This window comes from Rhinolophus ferrumequinum, chromosome 6, assembly GCF_004115265.2.
Source record: "Rhinolophus ferrumequinum isolate MPI-CBG mRhiFer1 chromosome 6, mRhiFer1_v1.p, whole genome shotgun sequence".
Lineage (NCBI taxonomy): Eukaryota > Metazoa > Chordata > Mammalia > Chiroptera > Rhinolophidae > Rhinolophus > Rhinolophus ferrumequinum.
Genome location: NC_046289.1, coordinates 83,450,605 through 83,459,070, shown reverse-complemented (window position 1 = coordinate 83,459,070; position 8,466 = coordinate 83,450,605).

The following is an 8,466-nucleotide window of genomic DNA, read 5'->3' as shown; positions in this document are numbered from 1 at the left end:
CCCTTTGAGATGGATCTTATGATTATATCATTTTACACAAGAGAAAACGCAGGCTGTGAAGTACTCCGATGTGGACTGAAAATTCAGTGAGTGAGGCTGTTTGTGGGAGACTTGAATTCCTTAGCGCTGGCATCTAGTAGATGGAAGCCTGGAAATGCAAGTGCGCCTTTCCCCACCTCTCTAGGCAGTGCCTCTGTCACCTGGGTCACCTTGAGGCCCAGTTTGAAATGGAGCAAATGCAGGGCTGAGACGTTGGTGCTGGGTGTGCTGTCATCAGGAGGTGTTGGCCATGACCTTTTCAGCGGGATCCTCCCTATGCCCAGTTTTGCTGTGTTGTCTGGTGTCTAGGTGTTGGACAGGGCTTCATGTGACCATTTATTCCCCTCCATGGAAAGCCCCTCTTTCCAAGGCCATCAGCTGCCTCCACATTGTATGAGGGAGGCCTGGGACGGGGGTTTTTCAGAAATGTGAAATCAGCTGTGAGCACCTGCAGCCCTTCCTGCTTTAGAAGAAACTGCATAATACCCTGTTTTACAATGACGTCTTGTTTTTTAGAAACAGAAGAAAAAGGAAAGAAAGAAAAAGAAAAAGAAACCCAGAAGGGATCTCCACAAAGTTTGTGGCAGGAAAGGAGTGTCCTATGCACATTACAGATTAAAGCTGTTTGTGGCATTTTCTCACCGATCACCAGCAGGTCGCTGCTCCACCCTGGGGGTGCCCCGAAAGGAGCCCATCTGGAAGGAGGCCTGTAGAAGATGCCTTCATGCCCAGCCTGTTTCTGCGAAGGGGCAAGCCCCCCAGTCTTGCAGGATGCAGACTGGATGCAAAGATGCCACAGGTACCTCAGTGAGAGCAGACTTGGAGGGGATACTCTGCAAGAGATTCAAGGGCCCAAATTCTTAGTCCCTGGCCCATGTTGCCTTGTTTATCACTGTCCCCAGGCCCCAAAGCAGGTTCTGCCTTCGAGGAGGGGCTCAAACATATTTGCTGATCACTAAGAACTAAGAGAACTGTACCCCAGTGACAGGAGATGGTACAGTAACATGGCCCTTGCCCAGTCCTTCCTGGGTCCCTCTTGAAGCACGTTTTCTCAGGTGCCTGTTGGGGGCAGAGGCACAGAGAAGCTGGTGGCCTACTCCAGGTCACCCTGCAACGGTCTCCATAGCCATTCTATTAGGATCAATGAGCTATTTTGTTTGAAGGGGATGATTTTGTCCCAGGTTGTGTCCACCACTTAAATGCCGGCATGCCATCTTCCCAGAAGATGTTTATGCCTTCCCTTCCTGTAAAAAGTTATATAAGCTCCCTGAAACATGGGCCTGCCGGGAGGCTGCCCAGGCAAACATGGCTCTGACGGTAGTTATCAACTAGACAGCTAGATCCAGTTGATAACCGAGTTGCTGCTCTCGGCCTCTCTCCCTGGAAAACCCCAGCTGGGCCAGGCACTCTGAGGTTGTTAGCTGGGGCTCCCCCCAGTTCATCCCTACCCTGCCCGGGCCAACCAGTCCTTTCCTGTTCTTCTGCTTCTCCTTTTCATCCTCTTTCCCGTCCCCAGTGGAGGCTTAATCACGGCAGCTCTTGGTAAAACCTCCACGGCTGGGTTAACTTTGAGGTTAACTTAACCTCTTGCAATAAGGTCAGATGTTGCCTTCTGTGCAAAGGATACCTCTAAAGCAGATAATCTGGTGGAAACTGCTCGGAAGGGACCTCATTCGCTTCACCAAAGTTTCTGCAACACCGCTTGCCTTCTGGGACAAGGGCACGTTCCCTTCTCCAATATGCGTATTTCCCTGGATTCCTTCCATATGCCTCTGGATCTGGGGAAGGCCTCTCACGGAGAGGGGTCTATAGAAAGCCCTGGTGGGTCTGCCTTGAGCCCTTGGGGAACCAAGGGCAACGTTGCTACAAGCTGGGCTGCTGAGAGGCGTTAATTGTCATTAGACGTTTGCATTTTTTGTCCCCTTGACTGACTTTAGGAGTCAAGGATGAAGTCAGCAAAGGCACAGATAACATGAGCATAATGCACACGCTTCCTAGAAACCTGCTTGACTCCTCAGCATGTGGTATGCCTCCTCCTGACCAAAGGAGGTGGAGAGGTGGGATGAGCCCCCAGTACACTTGTCTAGGAGCGTGCCACCTGCAGTCACCTCGTACAATGCTTCCTCACCAGCGGCAAACAGCAGACTTGACTGAGGAGTGCCCTCCACATACACGTGCCCTGGGGGCAGCATCCTGGGAGCCTCTGACGCGACAGATTGAAGCTGGGGGCCAGGCTTGGGTACTGATGGTTCTGATGTGAAACCCTGGCTAAGAACCGCCAGTCTCACACATTTCAGTTTAAAAGTCTTCACTGCTTACCCTCATGGGATGTGGGCATAGGAAGTGCAGAGAATTTCAAACCACACCGAGCTCAGTGATTTTCTTCTTGCGTAGAGGGGTCAGCAGGCAAATCGTGCTTTTTTGCTACCAAGGGAACTCTTTTTGAGTCAGAAGCAAACACCAGCCCAATGGTGTGCTTTCATGTACAGCTAAGGTGAGGCTGAGATGAGATGGAAGGACTTAGAGGGTATTCTGCTAAGTGAAGTAAGTCAGACTGAGAAAGACAAATACCATATGATCTCACTTACATATGGAATCTAAAGAACAGAATAAATGAACAAACACAACAGAAATAGATTCATAGCTACCGAGAACAAACTGATGGTTGCGAGGAAAGGGGGGTAAAGGGTTGGGTGAAAAAGGTGAAGGGATTAGTACAAATTGGAGGTCACAAAATAGTCATGGGGATGTAAAGTACAGCAGAGAATATAGTCCACAGTGTTGCAATAACTATGTGTAGCGCCAGGTGGGTGCTAGACTTATTGGGGGATCACTACATAAGTTATATAAATGTGTAACCACTATGCTGTACGCCTGACATTAATATGTAATATTGAATGTCAACCATAACTGAAAAAAGCAATAGTAAAGCTAAGGCGAGGCAGTGTCCTAAGGCAGGAGAACAGGCCACTCAGACCTGAAGTCAGTCAGATGGGTCACAGGTGAGATGGCCACCTGGGAGCTCTCTCTGTAGGCTGTTTTCCACTGTTCTGGGGGCACCTGTGCTGTGAGTAGCTGGATGGCTTTGACCCAGGAAATGTGCAGAGTTTGGGCCACCTGAGTTAGGGCTTGTCTGTGGCCCTGAACTAAGGAAAACAAGTTCCTCCTACAGGGTTTGAAGAAGGGGCCTTGGCCAGCACGGGACCAGCTGAGTAAGGCTTCTCTCCAGGTAATGCTACAGATGGACGTGAGAACACTTCAACATTGGGTAAGAATATCCAAACCTTCATTTTGGTATTTTATTGGGAACGCCTGGGCCTATCTGCTCATAAAGACTGAAAACCTAACGAGGTTAAAAAAAGTCCATGCTTTTGAGTATAGGTTTTTAGAATTCAGGATTTAATTTTGGTCTGATTCTATAAGTTAATACCTGATGTATTGAAGAACATTTGGAAAATATGTTAAAAATATAAGAAATGAGAAAAATAATTCATAACCAGTGTGAACATTTTGTATTATCTTTTGAGATTTACCCCTTGCATTAAAAAAATTAATACTTTATTTTTCAGAACAGTTTTAGATTTACAGAAAAAGGGAGTAGATTGTATTTAGAGTTCCTATATAACACCCTTTTTTCCTATTATCAGTATTTTGCATTAGTGTGGCACACTTGTTACAATTAGTGAACTAATATTGATACATTATTATAAGGTTCAGTTTTTATTAAGGTTCACCATTTGTGTTATACGCATTCATTTCTTTGGGTTTTCAACAAATGCATAGTGTCGTGTATCGCCATTGCACTATCAAACAGTAGTGTCACCACCTTACACCTCTGCTTCACTAGTCATCACTCCCCACCCTCCCCACTCTCCCTGGCCCTGCCTCATCCTCGGTCCAAACTCTTGGCAACTGCTCATCTTTGTACTGTCTCTATAGTTTTGCTTTCTCCAGAATTGGGATTTCTTATAATTGGAGTCAAACTGTACGTAGCCTTTCCAGACTGGCTTCTTTCACTTACAATATGCCTTTATGGTTCTTCTATGTCTTTTGTGGCTTGATAGCTCGTTTCTTTGTAGCACTGAGTAATATTCCATTGTCAGAATGTTTCAATTTGTTTTCCACTCACGTATTGAAAGACATCTTGGTTGCTTCCAGTTTGGGGCAATTATGAATAAAGCTGCTCTAAACATTTAGGTGCAGTTTCTTGTGTGGGCATAAACTGTATCTTATAGTAAGGCTGTTTACCTAAGAAAATGCCAAATTGTCTTTCAAAGCTGCTGTAGTATTTTGCATTCTCAGTTCCTGCTGCTTTGCATCCTCACGAGCATTTGGTATTGTCAAAAATTTTTTTCCCCTTCCAATAGGTGTGTTGTAGTGGTATTTAATTGTTTTAATTTGCAATTCCTGATGACATATGATGACATACGATGTTGGACATCATTTGCTTATTTGCTGTCTGTGTATCTTCTTTGGTGAGGTGTGTATTAAGATCTTTTGCCAATTTTTATTTTTCACTTTCTTACTTTTAATTTTTTTTTATTGGGGAACAGTGTGTTTCTCCAGGGCCCATCAGCTCCAAGTCGTTTTTCAATCTAGTTGTGGAGGACACAGCTCAGCTCCAAGTCCTGTTGCTGTTTTTAATCTTAGTTGCACGGGGCGCAGCCCACCATCCCATGCGGGAATTGAACTGACAACCTTGTTGTTCAGCGCTCACGCTCTAACCAACTGAGCTATCCGGCCACCCCCTTTTGCCAATTTTTAAATTGGGTGTTTTTCTTATTGAGTTTTAAGAATTCTTTATATATTTTGGGTACCAGTCCTTTATCATATGTTTGCAAATATTTTCTCCCAGTCTGTAGCTTTTTTTATTTTTTTGTTGTTTCACAGACCAGAAGTTTTAAATTTTAATAGTCTAGTTTATCAGTGTTTTCTTTCATGGACTGTGCTTTTGGTACTGTATCAAACCCAAGGTCACCTAGATTTTCTCTTATGTTATTATGTAGAAGTTTTACAGTTTGGTATTTTACATTATGATCCATTTTGAGTTACTTTTTGTGATAGGTGAATATGTGTCTAGATTTATGTTTTTGCATATGGATGTCCAATTGTTACAGCACCATTCCAGAAAGACAATTCTTTCTCTATTGAATTGCTGTTGCTCATTTTTTCAAAGATCAGTTGATTATGTATGTGTGTGGGTCTATTTCTAGGATTTCTATTTTGTTCTATTAATCTATTCTTTCACCAATACCATACTGTCTTGACTACTGTAGGTGTGTGGTCCTATGTCTTGAAGTCAAGTAGTATCAATCCTGTAACTTTGTTATTTTTCAGTATTATGTTGGCTACTCTGGGTCCTTTGCCTTTCCATATAAACTTCAGAATCATGTTATCAATATCCACAATAACTTGTTGGGATTTCAATTAAGATTGTGCAGAATCTATAGATTAAGTTGCTAAGAACTGACACTTGACAATATTGACTCTTCCTACCCATAAACGTGGACTATTTAGATCTTTGATTTCTTTCATCAGTTTTATAGTTTTCCTCATATAGATCTGGTACATATTTTGTTAGACTTATATCTAAGTATTTTATTTTTATTTGGTGCTAATGTAAGTGGTATTGTTGTGTTTTTAAAATTCTAATTGTTCATTGCTGGTATACAGAAAAGTGATTGACTTTAGTATGTTAACCTGTATCCTGCAACCTTCCTATACTTATTAGTTCAGGAGTTTTTTTCCTCCATGTATTATTTTCATTATTGAAGTCATGGGCTTTGTAAACAAATTTTTTATTTTTTTCTGAATTATGTCATAAACATTTTTAAATGTCATTTTTAATTTTTAAAACATTTTTATGGCAGCAAAATATTGAGCTGTAATTTGCTAATACATTAGTTAACTCATCCATCTTTAACTTCTTCATGCATATTCCTTATTAAAAATAGAGAATAGAAAGGAAAAAATGAAATGTGCTCATAATTCCATCTTAAATACCAAAATCATTTCCACCGGAAATAACCACTGCTCACATTCTATTGTTTCCTTCTGTTTCCTTTCTGCCAGTGGTCTGCCTTTCTTGGGAAATAATTTTTTGACTATCTGATGAAAGCTATGAGTCTCTCCCAGGAAATTAAGACATGCACAGTTTGCATAGTTTCAGAGTTCTCTATGGCCCATCCCAGAATTACCCCATGAGGTTGGGACATGTATTCACCAGCTTCAGTGGCATTTACACTTCCAGGTTGTTAGACTTGCACAGATGGAACAGACTTTGACTTCAGAGAAGGCCTAAAGCTTCAGAGAAGCCCGAGACAGGGAAGCAGATAAATGCATGGAGCCCTGGAGGTGGGATACTGCTGGCAGGAGTCAGAACTGTCCAGGCAGAGGGAATAAAATGGGTACCAGAAGTGTCTGCTGCAGGGATCATCCCACTGTATGTTTTGTATCCTGTTTCTTCTGTAGTATTACATTGTGAATGTTTTCTGTATTAAATATCATCAAAACAGGTATTTTAATGTGTGTACAATATTTCACAATATTGGATGCAATGTAATTTATTGCTGTACATAAAAATTACTGACATCGTTCTGCATCTCTAACTACATCCCTAGAAAAAATCCTTACAAATTACTTTTTGTTGTTGTTGAGGCATATTCCCTCGTCACTTCAGAAAGTGACTGTTTATCCTTCCACCACCAGAATGAGTAGATAACTTTTAATATACCTCATCATTCCTTCATACCGTTATTACTTGCCATGTACCCAGTGCATTATTATACTTTTAATCATTTTTTTGTGACCTGTGTTGCTAGTACATTTTTCTATTGGTGTTCTGATTTCCTAGTTCACTTATTAGCTGGATTTTATGGAATGTAAGATAAATGGAGGTTAACAGCCATCCTGGGATCATTCCTGACTGCAGTGGAAATGCCTGCCACTAATTCTCCATTATGACGTTTGCTGTTAAGACTTATTTTGGAAATACAGTAGCCAGTTGGAACATATTTAACCATAGTATTTCTGACTCTAAGGGAGATCCTTAAGGTCCTTCATGGAGTAATTTGGTTGTGGCACAAATCTGAATCTTCGATTTGGGGGCTAATGAGGGAGCCGAATACTTGGCTTGTTGTTCACTTATAACCTAAATGGTGCAAAGCTGTTTCTTCATGAAAATGGGAACCAAGAGAAGGAAAGCCAGATGTCTACCCAAATAGCTTCATATTCATACATGTCTGGACACATCCCTCTGAATGTCACTATTCAAAAGTATTCTGATATTTCTTACTAGAGTTTATCAGAATGCCCTTTGGATAAAGACATTTCAAGTTTTAAGGTATTTTTCTTAGCATTTGTATAAGATTCCTGCATTAATTCTTCTTATCCATCCTAGATTTAAAAAAAAAAATGTTCACATACTTAAATTGATCTATTTCGTTTTAAGCGTGAAATAAACAATTTTACTTAAAACTATTTTATAATAAATTACATCTAGATTTTGCATTATAATTTTAAAAACCTTATTTCTCTAACAAAGAGAATTCTCGTTTTCTATCGCTAGAAGGTATTTTCTCATAGAAAGACCAAGTTATTTGCTAGGCTCTCATCCACAATTCCAGAAGGGTGCAGTCAGTCAGGGCTCTAAGGGTACAGAAGTTCAGAATCTGTTCAGGGAAGTAGCCCTTCTACACATACCACATGTAAACTGATGGCAGCCTCTTTACAGAGCCCAGTGGATTTGGATGGGTACTCCCAGAGCAGCAGCCCCTAAACTGGAAGAACCCCGCTTCCCTTTTAGGATACTTTGCAATTCATGACTCAGCTCTGAAGAGGATGTGGCTGGTGAAATTTCCTGCTTCAAGTGGTCACAAGTTCACATGGCCTCCCCTTTGTGGGCCTGGTGGCTACACACACAGGGGCAACTGACTCCAGGGGTCGGTGTTTAGACCAACAGCCACACTCACCTGCATGAGGAAACACAACAGCACCAGTCCAGCCAGTGCACTGGAGGATGCGACGTGTGGGCCTTGGACATTTCAGTAGTTTTGGATCAACTTAACAATTAGTGGTTCAGGCCGCCAGGAAATCTCTCTGGGAATTTTAAAAACTATTTAAAAACAGATTCTATTTTAAACTGTATTTAAAAACAGACTATTCAGTTCTGTATTTAAAAACAGATTATTCTAAATATAGTTTGCTTTTTTCCTTAACATTGTTTATGGTGGTATCTCTACTATACTGTATTTCCCCAAGAAAAAGACCTAGCCAGACAGTCAGCTCTAATGCATCTTTTGGAGCAAAAATTAATGTAAGACCCAGTCTTATAGTAAAATAAAACCCAGTATCATATTATATAAGACCGGGTATTATAGTAAAATAAGACTGGGTCTTATATTGTTGCTCCAAAAGATGCATTAGAGC